This window comes from Euphorbia lathyris, chromosome 4 (genome assembly GCF_963576675.1).
Source record: "Euphorbia lathyris chromosome 4, ddEupLath1.1, whole genome shotgun sequence".
NCBI classification, from domain to species: domain Eukaryota; kingdom Viridiplantae; phylum Streptophyta; class Magnoliopsida; order Malpighiales; family Euphorbiaceae; genus Euphorbia; species Euphorbia lathyris.
In genome coordinates, this window is record NC_088913.1 from 95327869 (window position 1) to 95350614 (window position 22746).

Sequence of the window (22746 nt, forward strand, 5' to 3'; positions counted from 1 at the left end):
TGATTAGACGTGAAAAAAATCAAAAATTAAAAAATATACTATCTATTGTACGAGTTAGACAAAAAAAACTTCAAAATATTTCACCAAATTTATAAATATTGATTTCGAATTCTATTATTAAACCACAGAAAATATGAAATCTTTTTTTTAAACAAACTGTTATACAATTGAGGCAGAATAATGGATAAATATATGTACTTTATAATAATTTTTGAAATTGACCAAAATTTATAAGTAAAATTACTTTTCGCTGCCAACGTTATGAGGTAAAATTGCATTCCCTTGATAATAAAAAAAATCTAACAAACTTACACTAGAGTTTTAAAACACCTCTATAAAAGTAGAAAACACAAAAATAAGGATTTGATTTTAATAAAATAATTATAAAAAGATAATACTAGTAAATAAAAATAAAGCATTTAAATTATAAAAAAACACTTCACTTACCTTATATATTAGGCATAATACCCATTTGGTTTTCTAAATTAGGGCTTCAAAGTTAATTAAGACCTTAAACTATCAAAATCATTAATTTGATTCATGAACTAATAAAAAAATCATCAATTGCGTTCCCATTCTAAACAAAACTCATCAATTGAGGCATTATTGAAAATAATTCGGGTAAACAGTTTCAAACCCTCTTCCACAAGCTCATGTTAAACCAACACAGAGATTATTACCGTCTATATCAAAAAGTCACAGTTTCTGATTTTAGGACAAGATAAGGACTCAATTGATGCTTTTTGCTTAGTTCAAGGTCCTAATTGATGATTTTGATAGTTTATGGTCCTATTTGATTTTGAAACTTTAGTTTAGGGACTCAAATGGATGTAATGCCTATATAATATGATACAGAGCATTGTGCAAGAGAGGGGTATTCTTATTTATCCCCTTTTACTGTAAATTTGGTCATTATTCCTGAAATTCTAAAAATCAGTGAATGATAACCGCAACTTAAAATGATGGAAATCGGGACAAAATTAAAGATCATAAATTCATAATAAGTATGTGAATCAGAAAATATAACTCACACAATAGTTGGCAACAAGGATGATCAATTATTTCCTCAAATAACTCATGAAACTGTCTTTTCGATAATGAAATTTGTCGTCTACATTTCGTACGTGGGTCATTTTATCACTCGTTAGTAATAGATCGTGAACATATTATTAGACGTGAAAAAAATTAAAAAAAAAAATACCATCTATTGTACAAATTTGACAAAAAAAAATTCAAAACATTTCACCAAATTTATAAATATTTATTTCCAATTCTATTATTAAATTACAAAAAATATGATTTTTTTTTAAAAAACGAACTGACATAAAATTAGTGCAAAATAATGAACAAAATATTTGTGTTTTATAATAAAGTCTCAAATTAACGCAATTTGCCAATATTAAGGGTAAAATTGCTCTTGACTGTCAACATCAAGAGAAAAATTACACCATTTTAGATATTAAAGATAAAATTGCTCCGGCTGTAAACATTAGGAGTATTTTTGCACTTTTTTCTTAAAAACAAAAAAAGGTACATTCACCTAATAATAAATAATCCAAATAAACTTAGAGTAAAGTTTTAAAACAGCTATATAAAAAGTAGAAAATACCAAAATAAGGATTTGGTTTTAATAAAAAAAATAATATTACCAAATAAAAAAAAAGCATTTTAATTATTGATATAACCCGGTTGAATTCTCATCGAAGCTCCACCTGTGGGGGGCACCGTTGGGTTCAGTCGGGGGACTCCGATGCTAAAGTCAGTAAATTGTATAGAATGATAAAACAAAAGCATGAAGGATGGTATCGGAATGTGCACCTCAATAGCTTGGGGTGGAAGGCTATTTATACTAGGTTAGTTGTAACCCTCGATCTTGTAACTATAAAGTCTCCGTTAATGCCTTATGAATGGTAGTTACTGAGTTCATTCAAGTATGACCGTTAGCTCATTTATGAGGCTATTACTTGCCTTTAATGATGTTGGCTTTCTCATAGGAAGACGACACCGGCATCCTTTAGGCGTATTGATGTCTGATGGCGGGTCTCCCGAGACATGGCGGTTACAATCCGCTTTATAACGTCTGACCAACTGTGGCGTATCATCGAATCTAAGGATCCACCGTGGCGTACAGCTTGCCTCGTACGCCACCTTACTAGCGTATCCCTTGGTCATAGTCGTTTGGTTAAATACTCCTTTAGTCCCTCCGTCTTATGGAACTTTATGAATTGGTCCCTTGATAATATCTGGATGTTATCAGAATCCCCCCTAAAAGTGACAATAAAGCCCTTTAGGGCTTTTGAACTTTTTCGCATGCTGTCAATAGGCGGCCTATTGATGGGTGTTTTATCCCATACCACATGTTGGTTTCTAGGTGTTACTCGAAGGCTCTGGTATCGAGAGGGATGACATCATGGTCTCCTTTTTAAACCTCTTTTTCTCTCTCTTCGTCTTTTTGAGTTCGTTTGTCTCCTTCAAGCTTTGAGGTTTTCTTCTTCCCGGAATCCTCTGATCCCTCCGTCGATCTTCCCTGTCGTCCATCTTTTCTTTTCTTACTTTGGTGTCCGTGTAAGTTCATCTGATCCTTTCTCATTTTCCTTTGACAAAAAATTCAAAACATTTCACCGAATTTATAAATATTTATTTCCAATTCTATTACTAAATTACAAAAAATATGAATTTTTTTAAACGAACTGACATAAAATTAGTGCAAAATAATGAATAAAATATTTGTGTTTTATAATAATGTCTGAAATTGACGCAATTTGCCAACGTTAAGGGTAAAATTGCTCTTAAATGTCAACATTAAGAGAAAAATTACACCATTTTAGATAATAAAGATAAAATTGCTCCGATTGTAAATATTAGGAGTATTTTTGCACTTTTTTCTTAAAAACAAAAAAAGGTACATTCACCTAATAATAAATAATCGAAATAAACTTAGAGTAAAGGTTTAAAACAGCTATATAAAAAGTAAAAAACACCAAAATAAGGATTTGATTTTAATAAAAAAAATAAAAAAATAATACTACCAAATAAAAAAAACATTTTAATTATTGATATTACCCGGTTGAATTCTCGTCGGAGCTCCACCTGTGGGGGGTGCCGTTGGGTTCGACCGGGGGGACTCCGATGCTAAAGTTAGTAAATTGTATAAAATGATAAAACAAAAGCACGAAGGATGGTATCGGAATGTGTACCTCAATAGCTTGGGGTGAAAGGCTATTTATACTAGGTTAGTTGTAATCCTCGATCTTGTAACTAGAAAGTCTCCATTAATGCCTCATTAATGGTAGTTACTGAGCTCATTCAAGTATGACCATTAGCCCATTTATGAGGCTATTACTTGCCTTTAATGATGTCAGAGAGGAAGACGACGTCGATATCCTTTGGGCGTATCGATGCCTGATGACGGGTCTCCCGAGACATGGCGGTTACAAGCCTCTTTATAACGTCTGACCATCTGTAGCGTATCACCAAATCTAAGGATCCACTGTGGCGTATAGCTTGCCTCATACGCCACCCTACTGGCGTATCACTTGGTCGTAGCCGTTTGGTTAAATACTCCTTTAGTTCCTCCTTCTTATGGAACTTTATGGATTGGTCCCTTGATAATATCTGGATGTTACCAGAATCCCCCCTAAAATTGACAATAAAGCCCTTTAAGGCTTTTGAACTTCTTCGCAAGCTGTCAATAGGCGGCCTATTGATGGGTGTTCTATCCCATACCACAGGTCGATTGCCAGGTGTTGTTGAAACACCTTTCCACATAATTTTGATTTGACAAAATTGTTTAAGTAAATACATATTCTAAACACACTAAGTTTAAATGCTTTGATTTATTCTACTAATGTGTTTGTTCAATGTTGAGTTAAAACTGTTATAAGACATAAGGATTGGAAGGCCCAAGCCCAATACGGAAGCCAAGGCCCAAGTCAAACAACTCAGTACACTCGGCCCGCATATGTCAAGACGTTGCCGTTTTGAACAAAACGCAACTCAGCAAATGGAAGGATCTAGAAGACCTTCGGGAACAACTTCAAGATGAAGCTGCTGAGTAGTCTCGACAAAGCGTACAAGACAGCAGCTGGCAAAGAAAAACTTCCCGACAAAGTGTTTCCTCTTTTAGGAAAGTTCAGACGACACAGTATGCTGTCCAGTTGACCTTACCATAAAAGGAGATACCATCTGCTGAGCTGACCGAGGACAGAAGATACACGATTGTGATTGGCTGAGAGCTCTGAGCAAGTCAGGATGATAGCGACATATAGCCGTTTCCCTCCAACGGTTATTTCGAAATTCGAAATGACCGATGCCCAGACGTCTCTATAAATAGTGCCATCACAAGCTTCATTCTACACAGAACTTGATCAAGCAGTTACGCTGACCAAATTTCTACACAAGTTCTGCAAGCAAGAAGCAAAGCAAATCTTACACTACAATTTCTTATATTTGTGTAAAAGTCTAGAGTGATTGTTAAATCGTCTAAAGTGTCTTAGCACATCTTTGTATTAGGACAAAACACTTATCATTTCTAGAGATAGAAAGGAGAGGCTGAGTACTCGGTTTTAAGTACTCAGCGAGAGATTAGGATTGAGTAGAAGTATAGAGGAAGGTACTCTTGTCATACTCAATTGCTGATATTGTAAAGGGTTTGAGGCTCTACCTTTAAAGAGCTCAGTAGAGGATTTGAAATCTCGAAACGGGTTCCGGGGACAGGACGTAGGCTTAGAAGAAGCCGAACCTGGATAAATCTGCTGAGTGAAGTATTTCTTACCTTTAACTCCTTATTTATATTGCTTGCTTTAAATAATCAAAACTGACCAAGTAAAGAGGTCAAATTGAGTTGTGCGCGTTGAACGTCTGAGCTCAGGAATAGACTCTAAGTGCTATCTCCTGACTCAAGCTAAGAAACTGACCTAGTCACCTGTTGACTAAGCCAGTATCTTGCTGTTTACTCAGCGCCGCTGTTCAAACCTTTTTCTTTAGAAAAAAAAGTCTGCCCTAATTGCGAAAAAGTTTAAATAGTTCCTAACCCCCCCCCCCCTTGGAACTATACTTGCAACCTTACAAGGGACCAACAAGTGGTATCAGAGCTTAAAAGCTCACTCTAAAAGGTCTAACAACCTTGAGCTGATCCCTACCATGGGCGAAAACAGCACTCGGTTTCTCCCTGGAAACCAAACAACTCAAATACTGCCTGAGGGGCTGTCCATTACTAGGCCTCCCCTATTCTTCGGGTCAAACTATACCTTCTGGAAGAATAGGATGAAGAACTTCATTCAGGCTACAAACATGAGTGCCTGGCTATCTATAGTCCAAGGCCCATTTGTACCTGTCGAGGTTGTGGCTGGCCAAATAGTTGTAAAAGCTTAGGCCAAATGGACAGAGGGTGATCTTAAGAAGCTCCAAAACCATGCTTCGGCTATCAATATGCTTCACTGTGCGCTCGATACTGTAGAATATAATAAAATCTCAGGTTGTGAGTCGGCACAAGAGATCTGGAGAAAGTTGGAAGTCACCTACGAGGGAACAAATAAAGTAAAAGAATTCAAGGTGAATCAGCAGATGAGACTGTACGAGCTGTTCGAGATGAACATTGATGAGGGCATTTAAGACATGAATGCAAGGTTTACCAACATCATTAATAAGCTCAAGAGACTTGGGAAAATCTTCACTGAGGAAGAACAAGTCAAAAAGATTCTCAGGAGTCTTCCTAAAGACTGACAAGCAAAGAAGACAACAGTTGAGGAAGCTCAGGATTTAACCACCTACAAATACGACGAACTCATCGGTTCATTACTGACCCATGAGATATCCATGAAAAACTTTGAGGTGAAGGAAAAATCTGAAGACAAGAAGCAGAAGTCACTTGTCATGAAAGCTGACTCCACTGACGGGAGTTCAACTGACGATGAGGAGATGGCTATGTTCACAAGGAAGATGAAAAGGCTATTCAAGAAGAGTGACAAATACTCTAAAAAGCCTTACAGAAAGTTTGATAAGTATAAGGCTGACTCAAGTGACAGCAAATACAGAAAGGACAGCTCAAAGCCCATTACATGCTTTGAGTGCCATCAAACTGGCCATATTAAGTCAAACTGCCCCACACTGAGGAAAGACAAGAAAAGTGGGAAGAAAGCAATGGTGGCTACTTGGAGCGACAGCGATGAGTCTTCATCTATAGAAACTGAGGCCACCGAGTCAGCGAAGATATGCTTCATGGCTGACGAACTTGCTGAGCCATGCGTCTCTGAGCATGCTGACCTATCAAAAGACGAGGAGCAATCAAATGAGGTAATTTCTCTTCCCCAGCTCAAAAATGATATGGTTAATGCCCTGAGTGATCTCTATACACTTGTTAAGAAGTGTAATAAGAAAGTTAGAGCACTCAGCAGGCGCTGTGATGAAGTGGAAGAGGTCAAACTGAGTGATCTCAGATTCCTTCTTCAGGACAATTCGACTCTGCATGATAACATGAAGATCATGCATGAGTATGTCTCTGAAGTCCAGTCAGTTTCAAAGAAACTGAGGAAGGACGTCACAACCATCCAGAACCAACTAAAGGTTCCAAATAAAAATAACATTCCTCTGAGAACTCAGTACCAAGGTACTCGACAGAGATGGAATCCCCAGCGAAAAGTCCAGTGTGACTTTTGTGGGAAGTTAGGACACACCACTAAGGTGTGCTGGCACGCTCAGCACTGGGGTGCTGACAAGTCAGTAAAAAATCCTAAACAGAAGGTCAGCTGTGACTTCTATGGAAAGAATGGCCATACTGTCCATGTATGTCGCCATAAAATAAAATATGATGTTATACCTGTTGCACCTAACAAGTCAGGACCCAAAAAGAATTGGGTACCTAAAAGTAACTAGTTACAATGCAGGTAAGCCTGAGATGTGCCGAGAAGTCAAAGATGTGGTATATTGACAGCGCATGCTCAAGGCATATGACGGGTGATGAAACTCAGTTCATCACGTTTGAGCTTAAACGAGGAGGGAGCGTAAGTTTTGGAGACAACAAGAAGGGTAAGATAGTAGGGTCAGGAACCATCAGAGGTAATCCTACTATTGAATCTGTCTCCCTAGTCAGCGAACTCAAATATAACTTACTCAGCGTAGCTCAACTATGTGACAATGGGAGAAAAGTTATATTTGATGCTACTGGATGTAAAATATACGAGGGTAAAACAAATGAGTTAATTTTAACTGCCCCTCGGATAGATAATATCTTTATGCTAGATTTAGAGAAAAAGTTTTCAAAAACTGTGTGCTTAGTATCAAAGGAAGAAAATTCCTGGCTATGGCACAGGAGACTTGGTCATGTAAGCATGGACCTCCTGGCCAAACTAGCGAGAAAGCAATTGGTTGAGGGACTGCCTGAACTTAAATTTCAAAAAGATCAGTTATGCCATGCTTGCCAAGCTGGAAAACAAACCAAGCAATCTTTTCATAGCAAAAATATTGTCTCAACTAAACGTCCGTTAGAGTTGCTACACTTGGATCTCTTTGGTCCAGTCCAGCCGCTGAGTCTGGGTGGAAGAAGATTTTCCTTGGTCATTGTAGATGACTTCTCTCGGTATACGTGGGTTATCTTGCTGACCAGCAAGGATGAGACCTTTGAGACATTTTCAAATTTGGTTAGAAAAATTGAAAATGAAAAAGACCTAAAATTAGCTCATATCCGTAGTGATAACGGTGGAGAATTCAAAAACCAAAAGTTTGTTGAATTCTGTGAAGCCAGCGGTATTGACCACAATTTTTCTGCTCCTAGAACACCTCAGCAAAATGGGGTTGTGGAAAGGAAGAACAGAACTCTGGTTGAAATAGCCAGGACAATGCTGGATGAGCATAGGCTTCCAAAGTATTTTTGGGGAGAAGCTGTTAACACAGCATGTTATATTCTTAATAGGGCTCTAGTTAGACCTATACTCAAGAAAACCCCCTATGAACTTTGGAAAGGACGAAAGCCCAATATTGGATACTTTCGTGCATTTGGCTGTAGATGTTTTATTTTAAATACCAAAGATAGCATAGCAAAGTTTGACTCAAAAGCTGATGAGGCTATCTTTTTGGGCTACTCAACAAACAGCAAAGCATACAGAGTTTTTAATAAACGAACTCAAGTTTTAGAAGAGTCTATACATGTAGAGTTCGACGAAACTGACCCTGCAGGTAGATACCAGCCGCTGACCGAAGATGATCCACACTCAGTAACCATCGCTGACCCAGAAACAGCTACTGAGTCATTCACGAAAAGGCTGACCAAGAGTAAGAGTGAACCTAAGATTACTTTTACTGACCCATCTACTTCTGCAGAGATTGTTGAAACAGAAACAGCACAAGACATAAATCTACCTAAAGAGATAAGGATCCCAAGAGGGCACTCAGAGAGTGCGATCCTTGATTCTGCTGGGAATACCCTGATGACGAGGAATCAACTCAGGAAGTACCTCAGCAATGTTGCCTTCGTCTCAGTACAAGAACCGAAGAATTTCACTGAAGCTGAGTACGATGAATTCTGGATGAACGCAATGCAAGAGGAGCTCGATCAATTCAGAAGAAACGATGTATGGGGGCTAGTACCTCATCCAAAGAGTCAAAAGACCATCGGAACAAGATGGGTCTTCAGGAACAAGATGGATGAACAAGGAAACGTAGTCAAGAACAAGACAAGGCTTGTAGCTCAGGGCTATAATCAGCAAGAAGGTATTGACTACGGTGAGACCTTTGCCCCAGTGGCAAGGCTAGAGGCAATTAGAATTCTATGTGCATATGCATCTTACATGAATTTTAAATTATTCCAAATGGATGTCAAAAGTGCATTTCTTAATGGAGTTATAAACGAGGAGGTTTATGTAAATCAACCTCTAGGTTTTGAGGACCCTAAGTTACCAAACCATGTTTACAAACTCAAAAAGGCTCTGTATGGCCTCAAGCAAGCACCACGTGCTTGGTATGAGAGGCTGACCAGTTTCTTGCTGACTAGAAATTACGTCAGGGGTAAAGCTGATACAACCTTATTCATTAAGAAAAAGGGTAAAGATACCCTGCTGGCCCAAATTTATGTTGATGATATAATATTTGGTGCAACTAACGAATCAATGTGCAAGGAGTTTAGCAAACAAATACAGACTGAGTTTGAAATGTCCATGATGGGAGAACTCAACTTCTTCCTCGGTCTTCAAATTAAACAAGGAAAGAATGGCATCTTCATCAATCAAGCCAAATATGCCAAGGAGATATTAAAGAAATATAACTTGGAGAATTGCAAGCCAATATCCACGCCTATGGGCACTGACACTGTCCTCTGCGCTGACGAGAATGGTAAGTCAGTAGACAGCAAATTATATCGAGGTATGATAGGCTCTCTACTTTACTTAACAGCCAGTAGACCGGACATTCAGTTTTCAGTATGCTACTGTGCTAGATATCAATCTAACCCTAAGGAATCTCATTACATTGATGTAAAAAGAATCCTTAGATACTTGCAAAGCTCAGTGAATACAGGTTTGTGGTATCCAAATACGCATGATTTTACACTCATTGGATACACTGACGCTGATTATGGACGAGATAAGCTGGAACGAAAAAGCACCTCTGGAGGATGCCACTTCTTAGGAAGCTGTCTTGTATCCTGGTTCAGCAAAAAGCAGGCGTCAGTAGCCTTGTCTACCACTGAAGCTGAGTACATTGCTGCTGGTCATTGTGTTGCTCAAGTCCTATGGATTAAGCAACAACTTGAAGACTATGGTGTTCAAACGAAGACAATTGAAGTCAAATGTGACAACAAAAGTGCAATTGATCTTTCCAAGAACCCAATTCAACACAGCAGAATGAAGCATGTCAGCATCAGACATCACTTCATTAAAGACCATGTACTCAAGGGTGAGATCAAGCTGACCTTTGTCCCAACGGACGAACAGCTTAAGGATATCTTCACGAAGCTACTGGCCCGTGAGCAGTTCAGCATACTGAGAGAAGCAATTGGTATGTTTAATCCTCTTCAGTAAATTCCTGTGCTAAATAAATATGAATGTTGAGTGAATTACTATGCTGAATGATTGATTGTTTGCTGAGTAACTCATTGAAACTGACTGAACATCAAATACTGAGTAACTTGCACACTGAGTAAATTAGTTTAAACTTAAACTTTAAAATCATCCGTAAATGCATCACTGACCACTCAGAATACCAAACGCTTGACATTCTAAATACTGAGTGTTAGATCCGTTAGCATAAATGCAAAGCACGCGTATAGCCCTAGGATGACGTATTCGCCGTATGTGTCATAAATGCCAGGATCTTTGTCGGTACACAATCCCAAGGCAAAACTGACACATGGATTCGATTAAGATCCACACCGTTCATTTCGTCTATAAATTATGGGAATTTCCCCATCTTTTATTCTTTACGCTTAATCAATTCTAAAGGCAAAGAAACTACCTTGAACTTCTTCTCTCTCAAATTCCTCTAATTTTCTCATCTTCGAAGAATGACTAAGTTATCCTTCAATGTCTCCGGTGCCGGTCACCAAAAGGCCAGCTCCGATGAACCTACTGGAAATCCCCCTACGCCGAGCAAGGGAAAAACTGGCCAAAACTCAAACTCTGGTCAAGGAAAGACTGTGAAAATCCGAACCTACTCCAAAGTGTTTGAGAACGTACGTGAATGGAAGGTTGAGCCCTCCAGATGGGTTTCGGAGCACTTCGTACAGAATGAACAGCCATTTGCCGAATGGATTTCCAATAATGAATGGACTGGGCTGTTCTCTGTCAGGGATGAAACTTATCATGACCTAGTGAGGGAGTTTTACCACAACCTCAAGGTTGCCAACGACAACGCTGACTACCTGTGCACTGAGGTAAAAGGCAAAACCATCTTCGTCGACCCTCTCTACATAGGAAATCTTCTCCAGCTCAAGACTGAGGGAGCAAGGCTGAGAAGATCAGGCGATCAGGACAAGACTAATTATGTACACAAATTCTGCAAACCTGAGGGCTACTCAGGAGAAGTCTCAGCATCATCAATGGGTCAGCACTAGAAGATGGCTCACTACTTGCTGACCTATTTTATCTACCCAAAGATAAACTGCACTACATCAGCAACAAATTTTGAGCAGTGTTTTATCTGGCACATGCTGACGTACACCCCCATCAATATGCCCGTCTTTCTCGTTGCTGGGTTCCTTCGCAGCACTGGTACAATGAGGCTTAGGTCACTCATAACTAGGATTCTCATTGACCACAAGATTGACCTCGAGGGCGAAGAATCCTACCGAGGATCTGAAATAACAGCTGCCTCGCTGAGGGCACTGAAATTTGGGCAGCCCTTGAAGAAAGGTAAAGCTGCTGTTGCTGCTGCTGATGCTGGCCAAGCTGAGGAATCTGTTGCTGAGCCTAAGAAAGGGCGAAGAACTAAGGCCCCTGCTTCCCGCAAGAGGAAATCTGCTGAGACTCCTTCACAAACCATTGAGTCTCCAGCAAAGAGGCAGAAGTCAGCTGGAAAGTCAGCTGAGAAGAGAGGCAGGCAAGATGAGCCTGGCACTGAGGAAGCTACTGAACTACCTCAGAAGAAGCAGAAGCCTTCAACACTGGCACCTCTGGACGTCATGTCAACCGATTTCATTGTACCGGGCGATTCTCATTTCACTTAATGTCAAGGTACTGATGCTGAGGAACCTGAGGTCCAGTTAGATGACCACTTCATCTCTCAAGTTGAGGAAGAACTTGATGGAGATAGTACTGAGGAGGAAGCAGAAGAAGAAGCCAGCGGTCAGGATGACGCTGAGGATTCTGAGGAATATGCCAGCGAAATTGAAGCTGAGGATGCTAACACTGGGTTAGCTGGTGGAGATGTGCAGGTTGACACTGAGTTGGCTGCGGGAGTTGAACAAGTTGAAGAGCAAGCTGACCAGACTCATACTGAGCAACAGGAATCCTCTCCTACTCACTCAGAAGAAGCTGCTCCTACTTTCACTCCACCACGTAGAAGGCGAAAGTTGGTTAAAGCCAGTGAAAAGATCGTCAGTGACCCTCCTGTGCAACTACTGACTCTTCCTGACCTTGTTCTTTCAAAAACAACTAAGGACCCTTCTACTGTTCAACTAAAATTTTTCAAACGGCCATCAACTTCCTCTACTTTAGCGCCGTTGGAAAAACAAGCCTCTGTTTCTTCTCAACAGGAACATGCCGACCATAACACTTCAACCACTTCAACCAGTCAGGTTGAACCATCCACTGTTCATGCTGTCTCCTCAAGCATGGTGCTGACTCCCCATCCTTCCGCCGTCAGCACAGACAGTGTTCGGGTTATTACTTCCACAACAAACCTCTCTGCTGATCAATCAACAATTCCTCCAACTCAAGTGCAGATTGAGCATACTCTTCCAGTCACTGACCAGGGTACTCCCTTCACTCCACTTTCTTCTGGTCACACTGATGTCCATCTGGCTGCCACTGAGTCCGGCAAAAAGCTCATTGACTCAGTGCAAACACTTATCCACGATCTTCAACATTTCGCTTCACCTGCTGCTGGATCTTTAATTCCTGAGACAACTCAGCTCTCCTAGGTCACTCAGCTTCTCAACGAAGTTAAGGGACTCAAGGATCTGCTGAATGTAGTCTTGTCCTTCCAAGCTCAGCAAGCTAAGCAGGATTCACTTGCCAAGTTGGCAGAGATACAGCTGACAACAGTTCAACATCTGAACTCTCTCCATCAGCAAGTTCAGAAGTTGTCTGCTGTGAACACTAACTACGCCACTTCCTCTGAACTCAAAATGCTCTTTGCTCAGCTTCATACTGAGCAACTTAAAACCAATGAGCAAATGGTGTCATACAGTCAGTGATCAGTAGAGCAAATCGGTGAGGCCATCAGGCTACTTAACCTAAACAAGCAAGAGATGGATACTGATGTGTTAAAGCAGAATGAGTTGCCGTCACAACAATATCCAGCGTCATCATTATGACTCAGCTCTCTTGAAGACATTCCACCAAATTTTTGCTGGCCTCTCTGAAGCCCTCCTCTGGCAAGCCAAAGCTCAAGCTTTCAGTGTAAATACTCCTTTAGTTCCTCCTTCTTATGGAACTTTATGGATTGGTCCCTTGATAATATCTGGATGTTACCAGAATCCCCCCTAAAATTGACAATAAAGCCCTTTAAGGCTTTTGAACTTCTTCGCGTGCTGTCAATAGGCGGCCTATTGATGGGTGTTCTATCCCATACCACAGGTCGATTGCCAGGTGTTGTTGAAACACCTTTCCACATAATTTTGATTTGACAAAATTGTTTAAGTAAATACATATTCTAAACACACTAAGTTTAAATGCTTTGATTTATTCTACTAATGTGTTTGTTCAATGTTGAGTTAAAACTGTTATAAGACATAAGGATTGGAAGGCCCAAGCCCAATACGGAAGCCAAGGCCCAAGTCAAACAACTTAGTACACTCGGCCCGCATATGTCAAGATGTTGCCGTTTTGAACAAAATGCAACTCAGCAAACGGAAGGATCTAGAAGACCTTCGGGAACAACTTCAAGATGAAGCTGCTGAGTAGTCTCGACAAAGCGTACAAGACAGCAGCTGGCAAAGGAAAACTTCCCGACAAAGTGTTTCCTCTTTTGGCAAAGTTCAGATGACACAGTATGCTGTCCAGTTGACCTTACCATAAAAGGAGAGACCATCTGCTGAGCTGACCGAGGACAGAAGATACACGATTGTGATTGGCTGAGAGCTCTGAGCAAGTCAGGATGATAGCGACATATAGCCGTTTTCCTCCAACGGTTATTTCGAAATTCAAAATGACTGATGCCCAGACGTCTCTATAAATAGTGCCATCACAAGCTTCATTCTACACAGAACTTGATCAAGCAGTTACGCTGACCAAATTTCTACACAAGTTCTGCAAGCAAGAAGCAAAGCAAATCTTACACTATAATTTCTTATATTTGTGTAAAAGTCTAGAGTGATTGTTAAATCGTCTAAAGTGTCTTAGCACATCTTTGTATTAGGACAAAACACTTATCATTTCTAGAGATAGAAAGGAGAGGCTGAGTACTCGGTTTTAAGTACTCAGCGAGAGATTATGATTGAGTAGAAGTATAGAGGAAGGTACTCTTGTCATACTCAATTGCTGATATTGTAAAGGGTTTGAGGCTCTACCTTTAAAGAGCTCAGTAGAGGATTTGAAATCTCGGAACGGGTTCCGGGGACAGGACGTAGGCTTAGAAGAAGCCGAACCTGGATAAATCTGCTGAGTGAAGTATTTCTTACCTTTAACTCCTTATTTATATTGCTTGCTTTAAATAATCAAAACTGACCAAGTAAAGAGGTCAAATTGAGTTGTGCGCGTTGAACGTCTGAGCTCAGGAACAGACTCTAAGTGCTATCTCCTGACTCAAGCTAAGAAACTGACCTAGTCACCTGTTGACTAAGCCAGTATCTTGCTGTTTACTCAGCGCCGCTGTTCAAACCTTTTTCTTTAGAAAAAGAAGTCTGCCCTAATTGCGAAAAAGTTTAAATAGTTCCTAACCCCCCTTGGAACTATACTTGCAACCTTACAAGGGACCAACATGTGTCACTCAAAGGCCCTGGTGCCGAGAGGGATGACATCATGGTCTCCTTTTTAAACCCCTTTTTCTCTCTCTTCGTCTTTTTGAGTTCGCCTACCTCCTTTAAGCTTTGAAGTTTTCTTATTCCCAGAATCCTCTGATCCCTCCGTCGATCTTCCCTGTCGTCCATCTTCTCTTTTCTTACTTCGGTGTCCGTGTAAGTTCCTTTGATCCTTTCTCATTTTCCTTTGACAAAAAAAAAATCAAAACATTTCACTGAATTTATAAATATTTATTTCCAATTCTATTATTAAATTACAAAAAATATGATTTTTTTTAAACGAACTGACATGAAATTAGTGCAAAATAATGAACAAAATATTTGTGTTTTATAATAATGTCTGAAATTGACGCAATTTGCCAACGTTAAGGGTAAAATTGCTTTTGACTGTCAACATTAAGAGAAAAATTACACCATTTTAGATATTAAAGATAAATTTGCCCCGACTGTAAAGATTATGAGTATTTCTGCACTTTTTTCTTAAAAACAAAAAAGGCACATTCACCTAATAATAAATAATCCAAATAAACTTAGAGTAAAGTTTTAAAACAACTATATAAAAAGTAGAAAATACCAAAATAAGGATTTGATTTTAATTAAAAAAAAAATAATACTACCAAATAAAAAAAAGCATTTTAAGTATGAAGGACACTTCACTTACCATATATAATATGTGTTAAGGAATTTCCGCAAGTGCACGGTTTTCTTATAGTAATAAAAGATATCGATCCCACGAGGAATAAAGTTTATTACTCACTATCACTTTTATCTGTTTCTTTTGCTTATAGTGAATATGAATTTTACGGGGTTAAGTTATCTGATCTAAAAATCTAAACTAAACTACAGTAAACTCATAACATTTTTTTATAAATGAATTATTTTTATAGAAATGAAATGGAATGGATGTGCTTAAAGTATGTTTTTATAAGTATTTATTATGACATTACAGGCTAAGTTAATTATAGTTTCTAATTTACTCTCTCGACATAAATCAGAGTCCTTTATAAGTTCATATATGAAGCATTAATCCTTAGTTCTCATATAGAGAATTAATTGCACTGTCATATGAAATAACAAGTATACAAGTTAACATACGACAATCATTCAATAAACCTGATCTCTCTAGTCAGTGGCGGATCCAGGATTTGAGGGAGGGGGGGAGGCAAAACTCTATGTAAATTTTTTTTTAGACAAAATAACATTAATCTACAATCAATTTACATTGAGACAAACCATCACAAAAGTGTAAAATATCACTAACCTTTAGCAGCGTCGTAGCCAAGTTCATAATCATCCTGCTCCAATAGCTTACCGACAACAATAGCTCCCTCTACTCCCACATTACCAGCATTGTGTATACTACTGTAGTCTGCAATTGAACAAATAAGCAGATAATACATGTATATATTCTGTCTATGACTATGAACTCAAAATTCTTTTTATCATACTTCCACAATCACAAATCTCTACAATTAGTACGCCATATTTGATTTTACAACACTATGTTTCATCAAATTTGTTCTTCCGTTATTCAGATTCAGTTAAATCCATGAATTCCCAAGCAAACATCATAGTTTTAGCCAAAATAACAATTCAAATATGAAATTCCTACACACATAAATCAAACAGCAAAATCAAGAACCCTTAAACGAGAATTGAGATTAATCGAATAAATAATCAAGTGAACTTACAGGGATGAAGTTGAAAAGAACTGCGTATGGCTTTGTTTTTCCTAGTATAAGGTGTAGCTAGCAGATGAAAATTAATATTCAATCAATTTGTTAACCTAAAATTAAAATTAAAGGGCAAAAGTTAAACTAACGGTTAGGAGAGGAGGGGAGTCGCTAACCTGAAATTGATTGATGAGGCATTGATGGTGGCCGGTCGGAGAAGGAGGGGCGTCACTTGCTGGAGGAGAGGAGAGGGGCGTCTGTGCTGCGTATGTTGATAGATGGAGTCGAGGAGAAGAATCGCACGATACACCTGTGCATTTGCTGCTTGTAAATTAAAAAACATAAAACAAAACGATGTCGTTTTGACTGGAACCAAAACGACGTCGTTTTGGAATTTTTTTTTCCCGGATGAAGGGGGGCAAATGCCCCCTTTGACCCCTCTAAATCCGCCCCTGTCTCTAGTGAATACCGAATGATCAATTCCTTGTAATCTTAGTTAGGATCAATCTCTCAACGTGTTTCCTAACTTAAGAATACCAATATATGAAAAGATTGAAAACATTCATATAAGAAAACTCTGTAATGGAATTTATGTAGTAATGAAGAACACTTGAATATTGATTTGATTGTAAAAATGTAATTCATAAACATCAACATAACATTAAACATAAATGTAGAGATTCAAGAAAGAAAGAATGAAGTTTAAAAGGAAGGATGATTTCTCTATCCTTTATATGTAGTCTTCTTCTTCTTCTTCCTTGATATCTCTTTTCCAAAATTCACTTGTAATTCATGAGTTGCTCTTTAATTTCTCTGTAATATTTCTCACATGTGCTTCTCTGTATCTTTCTATGTATATATGATTCTGTATATGGCTTCTTTAAATAAGGAAATGAAAGAACTCCTCTATTGGGACATGTCTTTTCAAGACACCTTTCTGGAAGGACACGTCTTTTGGGATGATAAGATGCAACTTTTGGGAGAAGATAAGTCTTTTGGAATGATGTGATCTTTAGAATCTGGGAATGAAATTATTTGGTGCAACATCTGTGACTTATGCAAAATATGGAAATTGCACGCCCGCGCAATCTGTAATTTTAGCTTTCTTCATAAGCTTGGTTCTTTTGCACTTTTAGTTGCAAGTTCATCCTAAATCTTCTTAAATACCTAAAAGGTAAAACAAAACACATAATGATGATATAATATTTGAATTTATTAATGATCACTTGGATTTATTTAATAAAACACGATATTAAGATACTTAAAATATAAACTTTTTAGGTCCATATCAATATGATACAGAGCATTGTACAAGAGCATGAGTGTTCATATTTAGATCTAAATTTACCTTTTTTCTAAAATGTTTGAAAATCTATTTAAAAAAAAGGTGCAAAAATACTTCTAACGTTTATAATCAGTAGCAATTTTACTTCTAACATCTAAAATGGTGCAATTTTACTTCTAACGTTGCCACTCAAAATCAATTTTACCTTTAACGGTGTCAATATGGGTCAATTTGATAAATAATTCATCAAGATGTCTTCTCGGTCATGAATCTTGTCATATACACTTCACATGTGAGTCATTTTATCATTAATTAGTAACATATCATAAACATATGATTAGACGTGAAAAAAATTTAAAAATAAATAAATAATATATTGTGTATTGTATGAGTTGGTAAAAAAAAATCAAAAAATTTCTCCGAATTTTGATTGATACAAATATCTCTTGATTTATCTGTCACACCATGGCTTTCGGTTTTCAAGTTGGGGTGCGTGGCCGGCTTGATCTGTCATTCGTGTTTTAGGTTTCGAGTCGTCACCAATCATCACTTGAAAATGTGTGTGTGGGCGTGATTGGTCGCCCTATCTGTTTCGATTGACTTTGTATGGTTTAGTTTTGATAAGGACGATCTTCGAATAGATCGTTTTTCTTAGTACGTGTAAGAAAGAGGTGCGGTCTCACCCTACCCCGTCCGACGTATTAGTACTATTGTGATATTATGTGTTTACTATTTGTTTGCTTTAAATTGTCGGTATAAATCATGTACTTGTATGATTTAGGGTTATTAGGTTTGTGTTTGTTTTAATTTGTAATTACGTGTACAACATACACGTACTCGTATTTATCGGATTAAAATTCCATTTTACCATTCGTATATACAATAAATAAAATGTAAATTTCAATAAAGAATATTTTAGATGTATTCTTAAATTCGAATGACATTTTCATATCCATGCGAATTAATTTGGTTAATTTTATTCATTCGAAATAACATTTCGAATTGATTTATTTTTGTTTTAAATTATGCATATAACATACACGTAATCATACTTTATTGAATTAAAATTCAATTTTATTTTACATTTGTCACATATACGATCAATAGGATTTGAATTTTAATAAGGAATATTTTGAATATTTTTTTATAATTTCAAATGACGTTTTCGCATCAACTTGAATCTAGTTGGATTTTTTTTTGAAACCTTGTTGAATTTATTAAAATTCGAGATAACATCTCAAACCGATTTATTTTGGTTTTGAAATCGCATATATTACATATACATGATGCATTTATGTTCTTTTTTATTTAACGAATTAAACGAATAATGTGTACGTAAATTTATAAAATAAAATAATTACTAAACTTAACGAAATGTGTCCATGTCACATAAAAGGACTAGATAGAATTTTATAAATGATAATTAAAATTTAAACAAATTAATTGGAGGGTAATTATAATATGGGAGGGCTTGATTGAACTTAAATTAAACTGTTTGGGCTTAATTAGAATCAGAGGGGCTGAAACTGAATGGAATAAAATAAACGGGGTCAGGTTCAAGAATTAATTAAAACGGGGGAAGTAATATGTAACTAGGAGGGACTCAATCGAAACAAACTATAACTATTGGGGATACGTTGAAATGAACGGGATTAGTAGGGGTCAATTTGAAAATATGGGTATATATTTGGATTTTTTAGGGCTGAATTCATTTTGTGTAAAAACCCTAACCCCATCTTCATCTCTCTTACCTTCCTCTCCCTGTTCAAAATCGATAGAAACCCTACCCCCATCTTCTCCATCGCCGGCCGCTCCATTTGATCCGACCATCTCTCTCTCTTCATCACTACATTTCTTTTTCTTCTTCGAAACCTTGAAGATTCTGGACTGTTGTTCTTCCACCGTCAACGGCGTGGACTCCCCCATCTTCGACGGAGACGACCGCGAGGGCGAGCAGCGTCCACCTCCGTGGTTAGCCCTTTCTCACTCTGGTTTTTTGTTTGATGCCTCCGCAATCTCATCTCTTCCTTTTGTGTTTCGTTCAGATCCGGTGGTGTGGATGAGTGACAGATCGGTTTTGGTATTCGGAGATGGAGGAAGACGGGCGGAGAACGGTGACTCTTTTCTTCTTCTTCACTTCCTCCGTTGGGTTGCGGTAAGTTCTAGATGACTTTCCGATTTTCTTGTTTTTCTGTCTTCTCTCCTATATTCTGACTTAAAAGGAAAGCAAAACAGTGTGTAAAGCGATTTTCTGGTGAACGACAAGCACGGTGGCAGGCGGAGGAGACTGGTGGTGGAGTCGATGGTGACCTTTTGTGTTTTGTTCAGATTCGGTGGTGTGGTTGAGTGACAGATCGGTTTGGATATTCGGAGGTGGAGGAAGACGGGTGGAGAACGGTGACTCTTCTCTTCTTTACTTCCTCCGTTCGGGTTGCGGTAAGTTCTAGATGACCTTCTGATTTTCTTGTTTTTCTGTCTTCTCTCCTGTATTCTGACTCACTGTTTTGCTTTCCTTTTAGGTGTAAAGCAATTTTCTGGTGAACGACAAGCACGGTGGCAGACGGCGGCGACTGGTGGTGGAGTCGATGGTGACCTTTTGTGTTTCGTTCAGATCCGATGGTGTGGATGAGTGAATGATGGGTTTGGTATTCGGAGATGGAGGAAGACGGGCAGAGAATGGTGGCTCTCTGGCTCTCCTCTTCTTCACGTCCTCCGTTCGGGTTGCTGTAAGTTCTAGATGACCTTCCGATTTTCTTGTTTTTGTCTTCTCTCCTACATTCTGACTTACTGTTTTGCTTTCCTTTTAGGTGTAAAGCGATTTTCTGGTGAACGACAAGCATGGTGGCAGACGGCGGGGACTGGTGGTGGAGTCGATGGTGACTCTGTGAGTGAACGAACGAGGGATGGTGGCAGGGGCAAAGTTGGAAAATTGAAAGGATATATATATAGAAGTCTCAGGTTATATATATATAATTTTTTTTGTGTGTTTATTTGTTTTTCTGTATATTTTGTAATTGATTTGTAATCTGTAAAAAAAAAAGTAAAATAATGGAAATGAGAGCCCGAGAGCACATTGAGGGATCGGTTAGTGTTAGTGTTAGATTGCGATTCTGGTTAGTTCGTGAGTGATCGGTGAGGTTAATTAAACAAGTATTCAGTAAAAAGAAAATTCTAACCTTAATTAAAAGGTATCTAAACGAAATGACAATAGTATTTTGAGAAGAAAAATGATGTTAAACAAAATGGTTCTTTGAGAAAAAAACAAATATAAAGCAAGTTTGATTTAGCAAAAAAAAAAAAAATTCCCGGACACGTGTAAAATCGGCCCCCCAACCAAGTAATATTGTATTCGCCACCGGTTGCCAATGTTAGGTGTAAAATTGTATCATTTAGACGTTAGGAGTAAAATATCTCATGACTGTAAAAGTTAGAGGTATTTTTGTATCTTATTCCTTATTTTTTTAATAGATTTTCAGGAATAGTGATCAAATTTAATCTTAACGTTTCAGAGGAAGTTTAAATTTAGATCTAACATATGAAATGGTAAAAAAAAAAATATTGAAGAATTCAAGTTGTTCAGACATGTGATAACATTTTTTATTTTTCAAAATCACTTTTTTGGAGCTTTTTTTCTCTAAAAATTCATACAAACCAAACAATACTCAAATGATCTAAAAATGAAAATTTTCAAAAATTAAAATTCATTGGAATATTTTTAACTCTTTGATTTTTTTAGTTTGAAGCCGTCAACAGTCGTTTTGAGGCGTTGAGTGGCTATCAGTGTTAAAGTTTAGTGGTTATACCGTTAAGAATTGAAAATCAGTAACCGTAATATTAAAATGGATAAAGTTCAGTGACCATGAGTGTAATTTATCATATTTAATGTTTTAGTAAATATTCTTAACGTTTAAAGGCGGGGTAATTTTATTTTTAATATCTAAGATGGTGTAATTTTTTTCTTAATGTTAGTAGTCAAAAGTTATTTTACCTTTAATGTTGGTAAATTGTGTCAATTTCAAATGCTATTATAAAATAGTTATTTTGTTTCTTATTCTGCACTAATCGCATATCAGTATGTTAAAAAAAATATATTTCTGTGATTTAGAATTAGAGATTAATATTTACAAATTTGGTGAAATTTATTGAATTTTTTTTGTCCAACTCGTACAATATATGAAAATCGGGACAAAATTAAAGATCATAAATTCATAATAAGTATGTGACTAAAAAAATATCAGAAAATATAACTCACAGAATTAGAAATTTGGATTTATAGAGGATTAATAGGTTAAAAAAAATTAGAAATTTAGATTTAGGGAATATCTAATAGATCCAAAATATTGAAATTTTGAATTTTGGACAAGCCTAACACGTAATGAGATATATTTAACAAAAATAAGAAATTGATTTCTTTCAAATGGTAAAGACATAATAAAGAGTTTAAAAGTGTTATGAAAATAAATAAATAAATTAATAATGCTAACATAGTTATATAATTATTGAAAAATAAAATTTAAATAAATAAATACTTTTTAAAATAAATTGAGGTTGGGAGAATTGAACTTAAAACTTTTTAAAAAAAAGTGTTTTTAACCATCTCATGTACCTTTAAACAATGCAATATTACTACATAGAATATAAACTAATATTAGGGGGTCAAAACTACTCGTAACCATGGTAGCTCCGACGGCTGGAGGGACCCTAGCCCACCCATGTTCCGCCCCTGTTGGAAACCAAGAGCAATTTTACCCTTAACATTGTGAAGTTGGGTAAATTTGAAAAATAATTCTTCAAACTGTTTTCTCGGTTATGAATCTTGTCATCTATACTTCGTATGTGGGTATTTTTATCACTCATTACTAATAGATCATAAACATATGATTAGACGTAAAAAAAATTAAAAAATATACTATCTATTGTACGAGTTGGACAAAAAAAACTTCAAAATATTTCATTGAATTTATAAAATATTAATCTACAATTCTATTATTAAATCACATAGAATACGAAATCTTTTTTTTAAACGAACTGATATATAATTGGTGCAGAATAAGAAACAAAATATTCGTGCTTTACAATAATTGATCTAACTTTAGAAAAAAATTGCACTTAGTTGCCAATCTCAGGAGTAAATTACATCATTTTGGAAGTTAATGATAAAATTGCTCCTTATTCTCTTA

The 22746-nt window shown here is 37.2% G+C and overlaps 1 long non-coding RNA gene across 2 annotated transcripts; it reads left to right on the top strand.

Annotated features, from left to right (window-relative positions):
- Nucleotides 1–19290: 19290 nt before the first annotated feature.
- Nucleotides 19291–21354, top strand: LOC136228071 (uncharacterized). 2 transcript variants are annotated; one of them, XR_010688408.1, is made up of 5 exons: nucleotides 19291–19537; nucleotides 19612–19721; nucleotides 19794–20002; nucleotides 20086–20292; nucleotides 20374–21354. It is a non-coding gene; the product is annotated as an uncharacterized lncRNA (long non-coding RNA). The 2 variants fall into 2 exon arrangements; XR_010688407.1 differs by having other exon boundaries at nucleotides 19802–20002.
- The last annotated feature ends 1392 nt before the right edge of the window (nucleotides 21355–22746 follow it).